General features: G+C 34.7%; 1 pseudogene; it reads left to right on the top strand.

Moving 5' to 3' along the window:
- Positions 1–3,903: 3,903 nt before the first annotated feature.
- LOC149195105 (uncharacterized) lies at positions 3,904–13,515 on the top strand (annotated as a pseudogene).
- Positions 13,516–14,964: the final 1,449 nt, after the last annotated feature.

Below are 14,964 nucleotides of genomic sequence, written 5' to 3' on the forward strand. Positions count from 1 at the left end.
TGTTGCACCATACACTCATACCACTTTGTAACATCTTCCTCCGACATTTATCCAAGTTACCTGCCCACCTAAGTAAATATGTGATGAAGAGTTACTATGATATAATTCAACCTCCTATATCACCTTAGGAAAGTGGAATCAACAAACCAAAACCCTTAATGACTTCCGTATTAGGTGTTATAGGACCCCCAAGGGCTAAGCCACCCTTCGAGGTGCCCAGAGCCTGAATTAAACCCCAGTGCCATGATCTCTAAGACATTGGAATGAAACTACCTGATTTCAACTAAAACCCTCCAGCCACACACATGATGGCTACAAGGGAGTGATTGCAGTATTTTTCACCCAGTTGTGTGCCTGCGACCGTGAGATTTAAGCCACTTTTTCAAGTATGATCGATAGCTATGCACGAAACTTATTGAAGCTATCGAGAACCATGAATTACATAATCAAGAAGCCTTCCATACAAATCTTGAAGAATAACTTGACCTAACAAGGCATAGTCATGACAAATATTTCGTCAAGGATATCATGAACATGAAATCTATAGGTCATAAATACCCATCTAAACATAGGGGTCTCATGCTTATTTGGAATCACTAAGTAGGACCAATCCCTTCTCATAATAGTTGCAATAACATCTATTAGGACATACATTAATCATTCATTCATTAATCAAACATGATAAGAGGCATGACTATGATATGTCATAAATTGATGCTTATAACTAGCATATAAATAACATAATAACAATAATAGAACAACCATTAACGTCTCATAATAAAACTTACATATACACATAAATCACAATAGAAAAAGAGCTCTTATTAACATATACAAATCCAATCAAGTGAGGGACTTCCACATACCACCTGACCATAGATTTTCTTGAACCAAATTGTTCTTTCAACCAATCACCCTGATGCCATATTCCAAGCATAAATGTGGGACTCGCAACAAACCAACTAAAGCTTCCCTAGGATTTATCATATATCCCACCAAGGGATTCATAGTCCTGAACCCTCATCAAGATAACCAAGATTTCCCACAATCCCTATTAGATCACTGGGCCTTAAACAAGCATGGATTCCTTGAAATATCTACACCTAAACTATGAGGAATTAGGCCATCTCAACCTCTTGGCTTTACCATGTATCCTAACATTACCAACCAAGGAATTCCTAGTCCTATGAATTCTCCACCCTATGAGATTTACTGTGTATCCCTCCATCACCGGTTAAGGGATTGCTAGGACCAATCAACGGTATTCACCTCTGAGCTTTACCGTGTATGCCATTGTTCAGCATTTGAGGACTCCTAGGCCCATTTGAGGTGTTCACAACCAAGATTTACCTTGTTACCATCTCGAGATTCCTAGACCTTGTGAATAACCCTGAGACCACCCCACTCAGTTTCGACTCCATCTAGCCATTGAGCTCAGACAAATACAAGAGAACTGACCACACCATGACTATTAAAAATTGCAAGGCAAGGATGAAGAACACTGTCACACCTGGAAAAACCCATGCCAACGACAATACGACAACCAAGAACACATGCATGTATCATGCATGCCACATCTAGCAAGGAAATCACACATGAAAATCAATACCTGCAAGTAATCAGCGACTTGATCCACTCTTCCTTGCGTCATATTTTCTTCCCTTTGCCTTCTTTTTCCTTCATTTTCATTCCTTTATCTAATGCTAGAGTACCCCAAGGGTTCTAGAAGTGTCCAAGAGTGAGAGAGAGAGAGAGAATAGAGAGAGAGCTCCAAAATTGAGCTAACAAAAATGTTACCAACTAATCCCTAAAATCCTTTTTATTAATGAGGTCCCTAATTTCTTCAATTTCCAATTATTTTTCTTCATTTTCCTCCTCACATGCAACCTATGACCTTTCACCTTCCTTTTCTCCTAATTTCCATTATTTTCATAGATAAAGTTCCAATTAATGCCTCATGCCTTTAAAATCATTTTTCATTTCCTTTACCAATTTCCTCTTAGCCATAATAACCTAAATGAACACCCACTAGGATGTTCTACCCAACATTCAACTTCAAATATGTGTCCCATGACTTTGGTCTTCTATACTTTTCACATGAATTTTTAATGAGAGTTGGTCCATTCATCTTTTTCAATAATTTTTATTTTATTATCTAATTTAATGTTCAATTTTAAAATATTTATTTTCACTCTTCCATTTATACATTTTCTCATTTTTTTTTTATCTTCAACTTTATCACTTAAAATCATATTAACCCCATATATATATATATATATATATATATATATATATATATATATATATAATTTGTTTGTATAATTCAATTTTCTTTTTATTTTTATAAAAAATATATGAGTATTTATTAATATGCTTAATTCAATATTTTTTGGACTATTTTATTGGTACAACCATATAAATTAAATGGCTAGTAAATGCCCATAGATATTATTCCAAAATAAGTTAATATATCATTAAAAAGACATGCAAATTAAATAAATTATAGATTTATTTTAATTCTTTATTGGTAGTAGTATTACTAGTGTTATTATAGTAATAGATAAATACACTTAAAAAATGTAAAAATATTCCTAAATATGGATACTCATTCTCATTTTACCATAAAAATGGTTAACTTGTAAATAAAGATTATTAAAATATCATGAACCAATACTATGGATTATCAATAACACATATCCAAAAACCATAACTTATAACTCATTTTATAAGATGATTGCTCATATAAACTTATTTTAAAAAATCAATTTAATTAAAAAAAATTATAAATATTAATTTTTAATATTTTAATCCGTAACTACTATTAAAAATGTCAAAACATTCCATAAAAATTAAAATCTTTACCATCCATTTTTACTTATTAATAATTAACTTTAAATTGTAAAAATCTTATTCCAAACATGATTATAAAATCACCCATATCTAAGTTCTTTAACAATCCCATCATATCTTTGTTTCGTTGTTTTTAATATACCTAATTCTTATATGGCTTCCTATGATGATGGATAAATATCCAACCAAAAGGCTTCCATATCTATAACACATACAATTCAATTTAGAATACATTATAAAAGACATATACAATTCAATTTTGAATGAATTATCTCCAAGGAAACATTTAACCCAAAAATATGGGTCAGTTTTCTATATTTTCGAATTTTATATTTTAAAAATGTATCTATGTTTTAGTTTTACCTAACAAGTCTATGTGATTGTTCATATAAAAAAATATGTTGAAGTTTCCAAAATATATGCACATTATTATTTATATTAAAAATTATACAACTTTTTAAACCTAATTTAGGTTTTCATGCTTGATATTTAAGTTATTTATAATGACATTTAAGATGCCTTGTCTTTTTTATTTAATTCTCGTACATTCAAGTTTGTCGAGCAATGCCTTTTGCATGATTTTCGTATTCACTCAAATTCTCTTCAGACAGGTTTGCTTGTGTGGTTAACGCCTTTGTCTAAATCATATTGTTTCTTTGTGCAATAACAATGAAATATTCTTTCCTTATTAGTCGCTGTTTCTGGCATAGCAGGGACTATAGCGATCGATCAATCGTTTGATCGCTTATTAGTTGATCAGTTGACTTGTTTGTTTTTGGTTTTCTTGTAATTTAACCAAAGTTTGATCATAACAATTTTATTCACGTAAATTTTATCCAAAGTTTTAAGACTGAAAGCATTCTACCTCTTATTAGAGGCTTCACGTGGCCCGATGCAAGAAAATTGCGGCAATACAATTTTATCCAAAGTTCAGACAGCCAATATACTTCAAAGCCCTTTCGAGGTCATTTCCACATGTATATCAAGGTTCCTTCCACATGGCTATTAGCATGCAAGGCCCCTTCCATATGGCTTTTAGCATGCAACTCTGGTATGGTAAAAGATAGTCGCCGCCTGCCCAGAAGAGTTTGCAAGGTTTCAATTGCAGTCTTTGGACGTGCTCTGTTATCTACACGCTTGAGTCACTTGAGTCTGCAAGATGGCATTGTAGAAGGTAGTGGCATTGTAGTTTGCGACCTAACAGACCTGGTATGTATCAGACTATCTTTATGTATTTGGGCAAACTTCAAATGCAACTAACTCCATAGAAGTACCTTACTTGTTATTTTATGTTATTCTACTAGCTGCAAGGGATCTACCTGCAGAGGATCATGGAGAACTTGTTAATTTAAAGCATAAATTTAGCACCATGGCTTCAAGGTGAACTTACCAAAACCTTAATCAAAGACTCAATGAGAAATGCATCCATTTTGTTCTTTGATCTCCTCTGCTTTAAATGCAACGTTTTTTTTCTTTAACTGTTTCTTTTTACTGCATGCAATATTAATGATATTGAACATGAAAACCTTACTTAAAAACTCAACGGTAAATGCCTCATTTAGTATTCTCATTTAGTATTATCAAGATCTTTAAGATGTTCTGGTGCACTCGAGAGAATGAGCCGAAATATTCTGCAAGACTGGGAAAGTAGAGTTTTTATTGAATTACAATTCTGTTCATATTTTGTTATAATTTAAGTTTATTTAAATTGAACAAAATTGTTGGGTGCTCAAAAAATTGATTACATTTCGACCATAGTTGGGATTCTACCCAATTCATATCAAATTTGTAACTGACAAGAAAATATATACCGTACAAAAGTCTGTTTTCTACATCTGTGTATAGTAAACTGTAACAAAGAAAACATCTTCCAAATCATTAAATAAATGCAGATTGTAATTAGGAGGTTTTTCAATCACATGCCTGAACTGCAAGCAAAGGAAGAGACTCGCCTTCTGCACAAATATAATGGTTCAGAAGAAACAACGGTTCCTGAATATAGCGAGGACTTTTGTGAAGGAGAATCTGGTCAAGAGTGGCGTCTACAACGACCTTTGTAAATTGGGCACCCTAGTCATTTCATTCCACATTTAGAAAATCGCCGGAAGAGTCGACCAATCTGCGAGCGAAAGGGTAGAAATGAAGGAGCACCTTTTCTAGGCTCCATTTCAACCACTCAATTGTTACTTCATGCGAGTTATTAACAAATCCCTGTTGGAAGAAGAGTACATAATGAATGTAGTTGGCCTCATAATCCTAAGAAGTTTTGAGTAAGAGATTCATGGAAGTTTTCAGCTTAATTGAAATCAGGGCCAGAACTGTTCATTCCAGCCTCCTGGTCTTCCATTTCATACCTGGAAAAATAAATTATCTAACTTGAACTATTCCCAGCATCCATTTCTCTGAGATTATGAAAGGATGTACAAGTGAAAAACAAATTATATCATATTAGAGGAGTTACACCCCCGATGGGGAATGAACGACTATTGGAAGGAATGTAGAAAATAGAGGAGGTAGTCGTCTAATCCTCTAGCTGGACCGGTTTCAATTACTAAACTGTAGGAGAGACCGTCAGAGAACTCGATGCCCTACTCCTAATTGATGCCCCGAGAACAAAAAGGTAGGACAACCGGCCATGAGAAACATATCAGACTCAGGAAAGTCCCCGAACATAAAACTCAAGAATCATGGGGAGAATTTATGATCAGAGAAGTTGTGAGATCAACACAGCAGTTGTTGTATTGAAAAACGCCAGGTAGAGGATCAAAGAAGCCGTGGGATCAACACAGCAGTTGTTGTATTGAGAAAATGTCAGGTGGCGTGCACAAGTGGTGCATGCATGCTACCCAATTTTTTTTTACTCTTTTACCTTTTTTTTATTTTATTTCAGTTATTAACATTTAATATTTTATTTTATTTCAATTATTAAGATTTAATATTTTATTTAAATAAATAAGTAAATATATTAAAGCTTTTCGCAACGACTTGAATTTAGATTTTCTTGAATTGAATCTTTGGATTGACTGGAATATAGTGCTCCTGAAGAAGCAGTGATGCCTTTAATTTCTTCGCTGTGAGGTATCATGGTAACATGCATACATATTCTCTTTTACAGTCGTCAGAAACAAGAAGAAATAATGAGATCAGGAAGACAATGATAAAATTAATGACAAGTGGGCCAGCTGCAATTTGAAAGGCCTCATGATGCCAAGATTCCAAATTGAGAAGATCCATTTTAAGACTCTTCAAAAAATCAGTACAGGTGTAAGGACCATATCCAGACTATATACATTTTTTTTTCTTTTTTTCTAAACAACAAATACAACCAGAAAAGAAACGCATTGAAATTTAAATTTATTTAGCACACACATTCCTGCCACTCATTTCAGGAAACATATCATAACATTTTCATACTTTTAACTAAGATCAATAGTAATGAAATACATATGTACCATTCACCAGAAGGCGAGACTCCACTTGCTCTGTTGTTGTTGTATTCCCTTGTAGCTGGTCACCTCCACGAGTGAATGATGACGCACTTGATCCGAATGCGAAGACCCACCGGTTAACCTCCCAGCCTACTCCTTGGGTACTCTTCTTCCCCGCGGAACCCCGAGCTGCAATGGGGTTGTACAATGGAGGAAAGCACTAGCTGGTAGAGGAGAGCACACCTTGGTTCCAGAGTCCCCTCTATAAAATCCTCTACCTCACCAAACTCACTATAGCTTCGTAATCACTGCTCTAACATCATCTCATCCATCCGACAATAGGGTTCCAAAAAAATTCCCTTCTCCCATGGCTTGCCCCTTCTTTTATAAGAGTCCTCCTAGATGACACTTGGCATATCATGCATAATTATATTTTTTTTTATAATTCAATAGTTTGATTATTCACCTACCCATGTGTCACTCTCTCATCAAGGGTCACCCAAAATTATTTACTTAACTTTTTATTTAAAACTAATATTTTCCTCACCTCAACAAGGTTCCTATTTCTTCTCCTAGTTGTCTCTTTATTCCCCCCTTTTATTCCTTAATTTGTGTTCATTACTTGAAGTCAATTAATGAGTCAATATTTTATCCCCAATCTACTCCCTAATTTAACTTAGGTTATCTCTTAGATGGATATTCTTATGTTGGTTGTTGACACATGGAGCTTCTCTACATTTCTCTAAATTTAATTTATTATTCTCATTTTAATTCACCTTCCTATTTTCTTAATAAAGTTTAAATTAATTTAGGATTAATCTTTATCCTTACAATTATGTTTATCTTTCCCCTTTTTCCTAATTAAACCACATAATCTTCCTAGTACTTTCCAACATGGGAAGGGTAGAGTTTTTAAGGTACTCTATTTTAATTCTTCCTATGATCCTCCTTATTCCAAGTTTTATTTTTGATTTAATTACATTGGTTTCTAATCATCATTTACCCTTGATGTAAATTTACCTAGTTTTCATTCCTTGCTTATATTTATTTATTATTATTTATTTTTAATGATTCCAAGGGTGCCAAGTTTGGTTGTGCCCTTCAAGAACTTCCCTAGAAGTTCCAAGGGTGCCACACCTAATAGCTTATTTGTGAAGCCAAGGGTGCCAGTTTGGTTGTGCCCTTCAAGAACTTCCCTAGAAGTTCCAAGGGTGCCACACCTAATAGTTTATTTGTGATGCCAAGGGTGCCAAGTTAGTCGTGCCCTTCAAGAAATTCCCCTGAAGTTCCAAGGGTGCCACACCACTTGCCCTTCAAGCATCCAGTGACTACAAGGGGAAAGTATAGTGCAACATCATAGACCACTATCATCTCTTATGTTTCCTGCTATAGTGAGACTAATGGTGTCAGGGATCAAGGAATCCGCCTTGATGCGCACCCCCCAGTAAAGTCCTCATGAGCGACCCAACTTTGGGACCTGCCCTCATGGCATCGTGATCTTCAAGGCGAAGGTGTTCAAACCCTTCCAGCCCAAGTCACGGCGGGAGTGCTAGTGGGTGAGATCAGGGACTCTGTCCCACCCCTCCCATGTAGTTCCATCCACTTGTACAACCCCATCACCCATATGTGAGTCATTCGGTCAAGCAACTAATTTGTGCCTGCAACCATTAATATATCATCAGAATATAGTTAAACATATATGGCAAATTCCAAGATCGACTTAGACTTTCAAAGATAAAATAATATGAATTTTCATCAAACCAGGTATCATCAACTCGTCATATGCGAGTGCCTCTGATGGTTTCCTGCCATACTCAATAATCATTAGTAACAAGGTTTTTCAATGTTAGTCATTGTCATAATAGCATCATTAACAATTCTTAGTCATTCACATCATTTTCCATTGTAAGCCTGAACTAAAGAAAGTAGTCAACATAGGGGACACATCCATCATGGCTATCATCATTAAACATCAATGGAAACATACATGTTCATTACACTATCAACGTCGTAACATCAATAGAAATATACATATTCATCAAATTTATCATTATCATGTTTTTAGTAGAGAGCATACATATTCTTTACTACCCTCATCATCATAAATTCAAATAGAGACTAAACTTAACTATTTAATGTTGCAATCATCAAAATACCGATAGATAAGATACATAACCATTCATGCTATCATAATGTCAATGGAAAGCATTCATAAACATCACAACCATGAATATCTCAATCGCTAATAATAGTATCATGTGCCCGGATCCTCAACCTGAGGTCCTCCTAGAATAAAGTATCTAAGATAATGTCATATTAGGGTCAGGAAACTAGAGTGGGCACTACATACACCCCCTCTTAACAATGGACTTCGTCCCGAAGTCCTTAGAACATAAAGGAAAAATGACGACACATATCCTAAGAACCCTTCCTGAAACTCTTGCTAACCTTCTGGTGGGCAAGCTATAATTTTCCCAAGGTATTTATACCATGAATTCCGTTATAACTAAAGGACTATATGTGTGGAACATTGCAGCCCAATTTTATTTTTTTTTTGGACTAAGCAATAACAAGACAAGGGTAGGATAATCACAATCAAAATTCATCTCATGGTACAATTAATATATTATTCCTTCGACCAAGTAAAGTCGTCCACTCACTGTACTCCTGTAGCTTCCAATTATAGTCGTTCATTTGAAACTACTTCTACATGACGCTATAAGTGACAATGTCAGGTACACAAACTGATTTGTATGATCATCATTGCATATGGTAGAGTTCACTATCATAGATGTTGCAATAATATTGTCGTAGAAGAAAAGATCGTATAAATTATCCATACGTTTGATATTTTTCAAAAAGTTTTAAATTCTAAGTTATCCCTTCTGATAATTCTGCAATATTTTTCCCCAATATCTCAATAAGTGTCATTTTGGACCCTTGTCAGTATATTCCCTAAAATGATAATTGTAGCATTGTATTTAGGCCATAGGCGGAAAAATGTCGAAAGAGGTGGACAAGTAAGAATAAGAAATTCAAATGGTGAACTTAAGCTCACAAGCTAGTAAAAGATGAAGGACTTTGATGTCAAAAGTGCTAAAATTTTAAAATATTCTTATTAGCAATTGTAAATAAATAAATAATTAGATACATTACAAAGCAAGTGATTGTGCGTCAAGATGTAGTGTTCCATGAATAGTTCCTAGGAGTTCATCCAACCAAGAAACTCTTTGAAACATCACCACATTACTTACTTATAGATAATATCCTAGTAAGTAATGATGTTACTGTCTCAACTAGTTAGAGATGATGTGGCACATGACCTAGCAATGGAAGAATCTAAACGTGCAGTCAATAATATATTGAGCATTGAATTGGGCATAAATAAGAATACTCTAAATAAGGAAGTTATGCCTATCAAACAAAAACATACTTCCCAATCCGAGGAAGTTGTCTTCTACTTGCAAATGTGGGAAAATTTTGTTTTAGCTACATAAAAACTATCAAGAGGAATCAAATTGGTTATAACACCTACCACACCTCACCTATCAAGAAAGAGATAGTGACATCCTTGCTATCGCTCAAGTTTATCTCCAAAGAAAGATCCCAACCTTTTTCAAAGAAAACCCAAGGATACTTTTAAGTGATCACAACTTCTGACCAGTGACCACTCCACTTCACTTACTCATGCATAGATTATCAAATGATCATAGAAACCTATTGAAAGTATGATATCCCAATTATAATATATATTTATATCAATCACTGTATTTATGAAAACTATAATTTAATTCAAATTATTATTAACAATTTCAACAGAAATTAATTTAATAATATTTTAAAATGCACTCCTAATTTTTCATGTACCCATAAAAAGAAACATCCTTTTGCAATCAATATTTAATTATTGACTTCTCTTTAATACATACCAATATATAAAGAAAAGAAAATCTCTACAATTGATGTAAATATTAAATTTAACCAAGTTATTACTACATAAAACATAATTTCCATATGTCAATTTATAATGTGGCACTTTTAACCTGTTATTAATTTTTAAAAGAATGGCTTGATTATGGTTAGAGCATTAAAATGCTTCACATCCAACCACTCATAAAGCCTAGACCAAGAAAATTTGCATATGACGAAGTCAAGATTAAGTTTTTGGTATTATATGATGAAAATACCACTTATTGAAATGATATGGAACTAGTTTCATTAGTCAAACTTATTTGTAGTTTTTATTTTATTGTTGTTAATTTCTGGTGATTGTTAATCATTAAATTGTTATAAATATATTAAGCAAACATGTGCATTGACCAGTGCATTTTAAAGATGAGTGCTTCTGAACTGTATGTTTCAATACCACCCTAAGCAAAGTCTCCAATCCTTTAACTTAGCAATTCAATATGTGTATTAGAAATTGTAAAATAAATTCCATAATCCATTAATTCATAGATAAAGCTTCTTTTTCAATTGGTTAAATTCATTTAAAGAGTCCCATTGGTACTTGCCAGTGATATTTAGTGTCTTCATAGATTTGGTCCATTTTTTTTTTACTATTAATAAATGGTTTTGCAAAAATCAAGTACTTTTATAGAATTAAATTTGTAATGTTTATCTAGAAAGCTTCTCACTCTTGGAATAGTTTTTAAATTATAGTAGTGTCTAGCATAAAATGAGTATGTTTGAGGTGCAAATCATATGGACCAGTGCTATACTATATATATTTTTATAAAAATACCAAAACTATTTTTATAACTTCATAATTTTCGTTATAAGAGCAATTTTATGAACCACGATTTTATTCTCTAGAATACTTTTATATCTTCCCTCAATATTGATTAAAATGCTTACCTTTAAAAAAACACCCTACTAATATTCTAAGTTGTTTTGAAACCCATGTTTAAGTTTATTGTAATTCATGTTGCATAAATCTAAACATGGAAATATCAAATTTCATATAAAGTGAATTTTGTTCCCAACGTCATAAAGCATAATGTCACAAAGAAATGCAAATCTCAACTTTCATATAAAACGAATTTTGTTCCTAAGGTCATAAAGCATAATGTCACAAATCATAACATCATAAAGAATTAGTCTAGATATATTAACATTTGTATTTCAAAATATTTGGACATAGCTTCAAAAATTAATTTAAAATATGCATTGGCCAAGAAACAATTAATTATTGTGAATTGATGGTTTTCATATTGGTCCAAAGACTGACTCATGAGGCTGCCACTAATGCATGAAACATTCAAATCCTTGGAGATTCCCTACTAGTTATTCAATGAATGTGGAAGAAAATAACAATGAGTAATTTCACATTACAATAACTGTATAATATCATTCATTCTCTTCTATCAATTTTCTCACATATCCACAAGGACGGGAATAGGACTGTTGATGGACTTTCTAAAGATGGAACAAGGTTGGAACAAAGAATCTAGCATGTTTCTAAACAGTGAGGGCATTGTCTGAGATTATACTCATGATGCACGGCTGTAAATCTGTTTTATTAGAGAATCTGGTGTGTTTCAGTAACTAGTCACATTACTGATGTGGTGGACTTTCAATAGTTCATAAAATTTCAGATGTATGCAAGGGTTCCGTCTAGTTTACAAGAACATCTTGCAAACATTCCATTTGAAGAGCTTCAGAAAAAGCGCTCTGATGGTCGAGAATCAACCCTTTCTAAATTCAAGCATGATGCCAAACCCTCAAGAGCTAACAAAAACATACCTATGGAAATGAGCCGCAAGAAGCCAGTTGGAAGGCTTAGGGAAGTTGTTCAAGGTCCAAAAAGGTAGTTCGAGATCCAAGATTCGAGTCTTTATGGCAATTTTGAAGAAGCCAGGTTCAGAAAAATATAGTTTTATCTTTGATGAAGAGCTTCTGAAAGAGCGAGAGAAGCTTCAGAAGATGTTAAAATCATCAGAGGACCCTAAGGCTGTTGGAGAAATAGAAAAAAAATTGTCTTGGATTGATAATCAATTGCGAAAGGTGCAGGATGGCAAGAAACATTCTTCAAAATTGTTTGAACAATAAGAAAAAGGAGAAAGAAGCAGTGGAAAAAAACATGACCTTTATACTTTAAAAAGCTGCGTTGAAAAATCAGAGGGCTATTTCAGTAGCCTTTTCTAGAATAATATCCTACGGGGCAACGACTTTGAGATGGTGCCTGCACTCTCAGCATAGAACTATATAACCTCGCACTCTGCTTCTTGCAGCTTATTCGTTAGTGTGCACAGGTGCAAGCATCGTTTGGGGTTTTCTGTTTTATTAAGAACTTTTAATCGGAGTTAAACTAATCTGAGAGGCGGTGGTCATGGATTCTTCAAAGGATAGTTTTGGGAAAGGTGTGGGTGGGAGAAGGCGAGGAGAGAAGAAGTTAGTCTCCAAATCCACAAATCGGCCTTCAATTCTCTATTGCAAGAATTTGAAGGCACCTCAAGAAGGGCAGATATGCTCAGCGAGTCGGCATGGGAGTTCCCACGTATCTGACAGCCGTTATGAAGTATCTCACAACAGAGGTTCTTGAATTGGCTGGAAATGCGGCAAAGGATAACAAGAAGAATAGAATATCCTTGAGCGTGTCAGCTATCAATGCCTTGGTGTTACTAGCCTATGATAATAAATTCTTCCCTGAATTCCACCGTAGTTGTCTCTTTGCAGGTTCTTATCTTGCCACGCCATCTTTTCCGTAAAATTTAAAGCAGTTAATAAACTGTCACTAACTCCATCAAAGCATGAGATCATAGGTCCATTGTGATGAAGAAAATCTGTGAAGACGTAATTGTTTTAATTTGGATTAAAAGGGAATGTTCATTGGATGATGGAAACTTGATACGTTGTGGTTTTGGTAACTATTATTTATTTATTTATTAATCATTTCCATCTGCAGTTTTAAAAATTAAAAAATATCGTTTCATCTTTCACAATGAGTATTTTTGAGAAGAGAGTCCAAGTGGAAGATTGGATGATGAGACGTAAGGATATGAGAGTCCTGCCATTTATTGGTTTTGTTAATTTTCACCCGAAAAGGAAGCATAAATATAGTTTACAGAAAAATATGATTCTCCTAAGGCCAGTGGCAAACTTGAAGCTTTCCTCTCCAAGAGAAGACGCAAAAATGCAGCCAAAGACCATCGCTATGTGCCATATCGTAGGCCGGAGAACACAAATTAGTTTTAATGTGATCCCCTTCTCATCAGTTTTGGATTTAGAGGATGCATGGTAAAATTCTCATAGAATTTCCGTTCAATTTGTAGAGGGCTACCAAGATAAAGATGTCGGAGAGCTTCATCGTATGTCTCTGAAAGAAGACTCGGTTTCTGTGTACCATTGACCGAGTCTCATTCCAGGAAAGAGGGTTTTGTCATCTCCCTTTTTGTGGGCCAATTCTTAGTAGTTAAGAGGTCGAGTTATTTAGCTATGAAGGATGAGTTAGCTCTTATTGCCAGCTAAACAAAGCAACCTCCAAAATCTGTGCGTACCAACCTTCATAAGGGTTCGAACTGGAGTTTTGAGGGGTTATAAGACAACCCAGCTTGTGGTGGGTTTTGAAGCTGCCGAAAGGGAGGAGGTATTTCTGGTTATCAGGCCATATGGAACAACTGCGCACATGGAATTAATTTCTGAATATATGTTCACTGTTGTAGAGTTGACGTTCTTCACCAAATCATCTAAAATACCCAGATATGTTGCAGGAGTATTACCAGTCATCTGCCTGAAGAAGGTATAGTCCATTTCAGAACAAAGCTTTGTGGTCTATTTATACATAGAAGAATTGCAGACGAGGACGTGTACCTGCTGAGTTATTAGCTCTCCACACACCATCACTTTAAATGTCTTCTGATCTGCGGGGCTAACCACAATGTTGAGACACGACTGCATCCGCAATCGAGTGGTTTTGTCGGCCAATGCTTTTTTCCTCAGACACAACTCCAGATTAAGGCTCGAGTTCACCTTTGTATCAGGCAGGATTTGATGTTGCTTTGTCAATGGATTAACCACCGCCAATTTTGTAAATGTGTTAATCTCATCTGGATTCAAATTAAATGAAGTATATCCATAGCACATTGTTCTCAAACTGTTTGATTAAATGCTTAACTGGAAAAGATGCAAAAATCAGTACTTCTTGGAGCCATTTCACAAGAAGGAATCTCACAATCGCGGATGGAAGAGGACTTGTTCTCTTATTATTTTTTGCCGAGTTATGTTCAGGATATGCTTATCAATTGAATTGTAGAGTTCGAGTTGTGTAGAATGAACTGGTTCATTATTGAGATCCCGGCAGCTGAGTTTGTAAACTAGAAGAAATGCGTTTTCTCTCTATCCACGAGCAACATCATCAACTCTTGATAAAACGAGTTCTGGACAACATACCCTAAAATGGGGCGTATTTTATTTTGGGTTGAGCGTATGAGTTTGTTTCCTTTTTCTATGCGTAGAAGGCAAAATCGTTAAGTCATTTCTCAGTAAATATTTGTTGGAATGAGTAAAAATATAGGGAAAAATAGCACAGAGGAACTATCCTGAGATGTATCAGACTACTCCCCAGAAGAGTGTTATTTCCATGAAACAACCTAAAATATCCCATGTTTCCAACGCTGGTGCCGATTACCAAACATTGTGAAGATATAGCGCAGTGGATTAGCACGTTCGACTTTGGATCAACAGG

This window comes from Pinus tabuliformis, chromosome 2_2 (assembly GCF_031772625.1).
Source record: "Pinus tabuliformis cultivar Carrire ecotype Pingquan chromosome 2_2, CPIR1, whole genome shotgun sequence".
NCBI lineage: Eukaryota > Viridiplantae > Streptophyta > Pinopsida > Pinales > Pinaceae > Pinus > Pinus tabuliformis.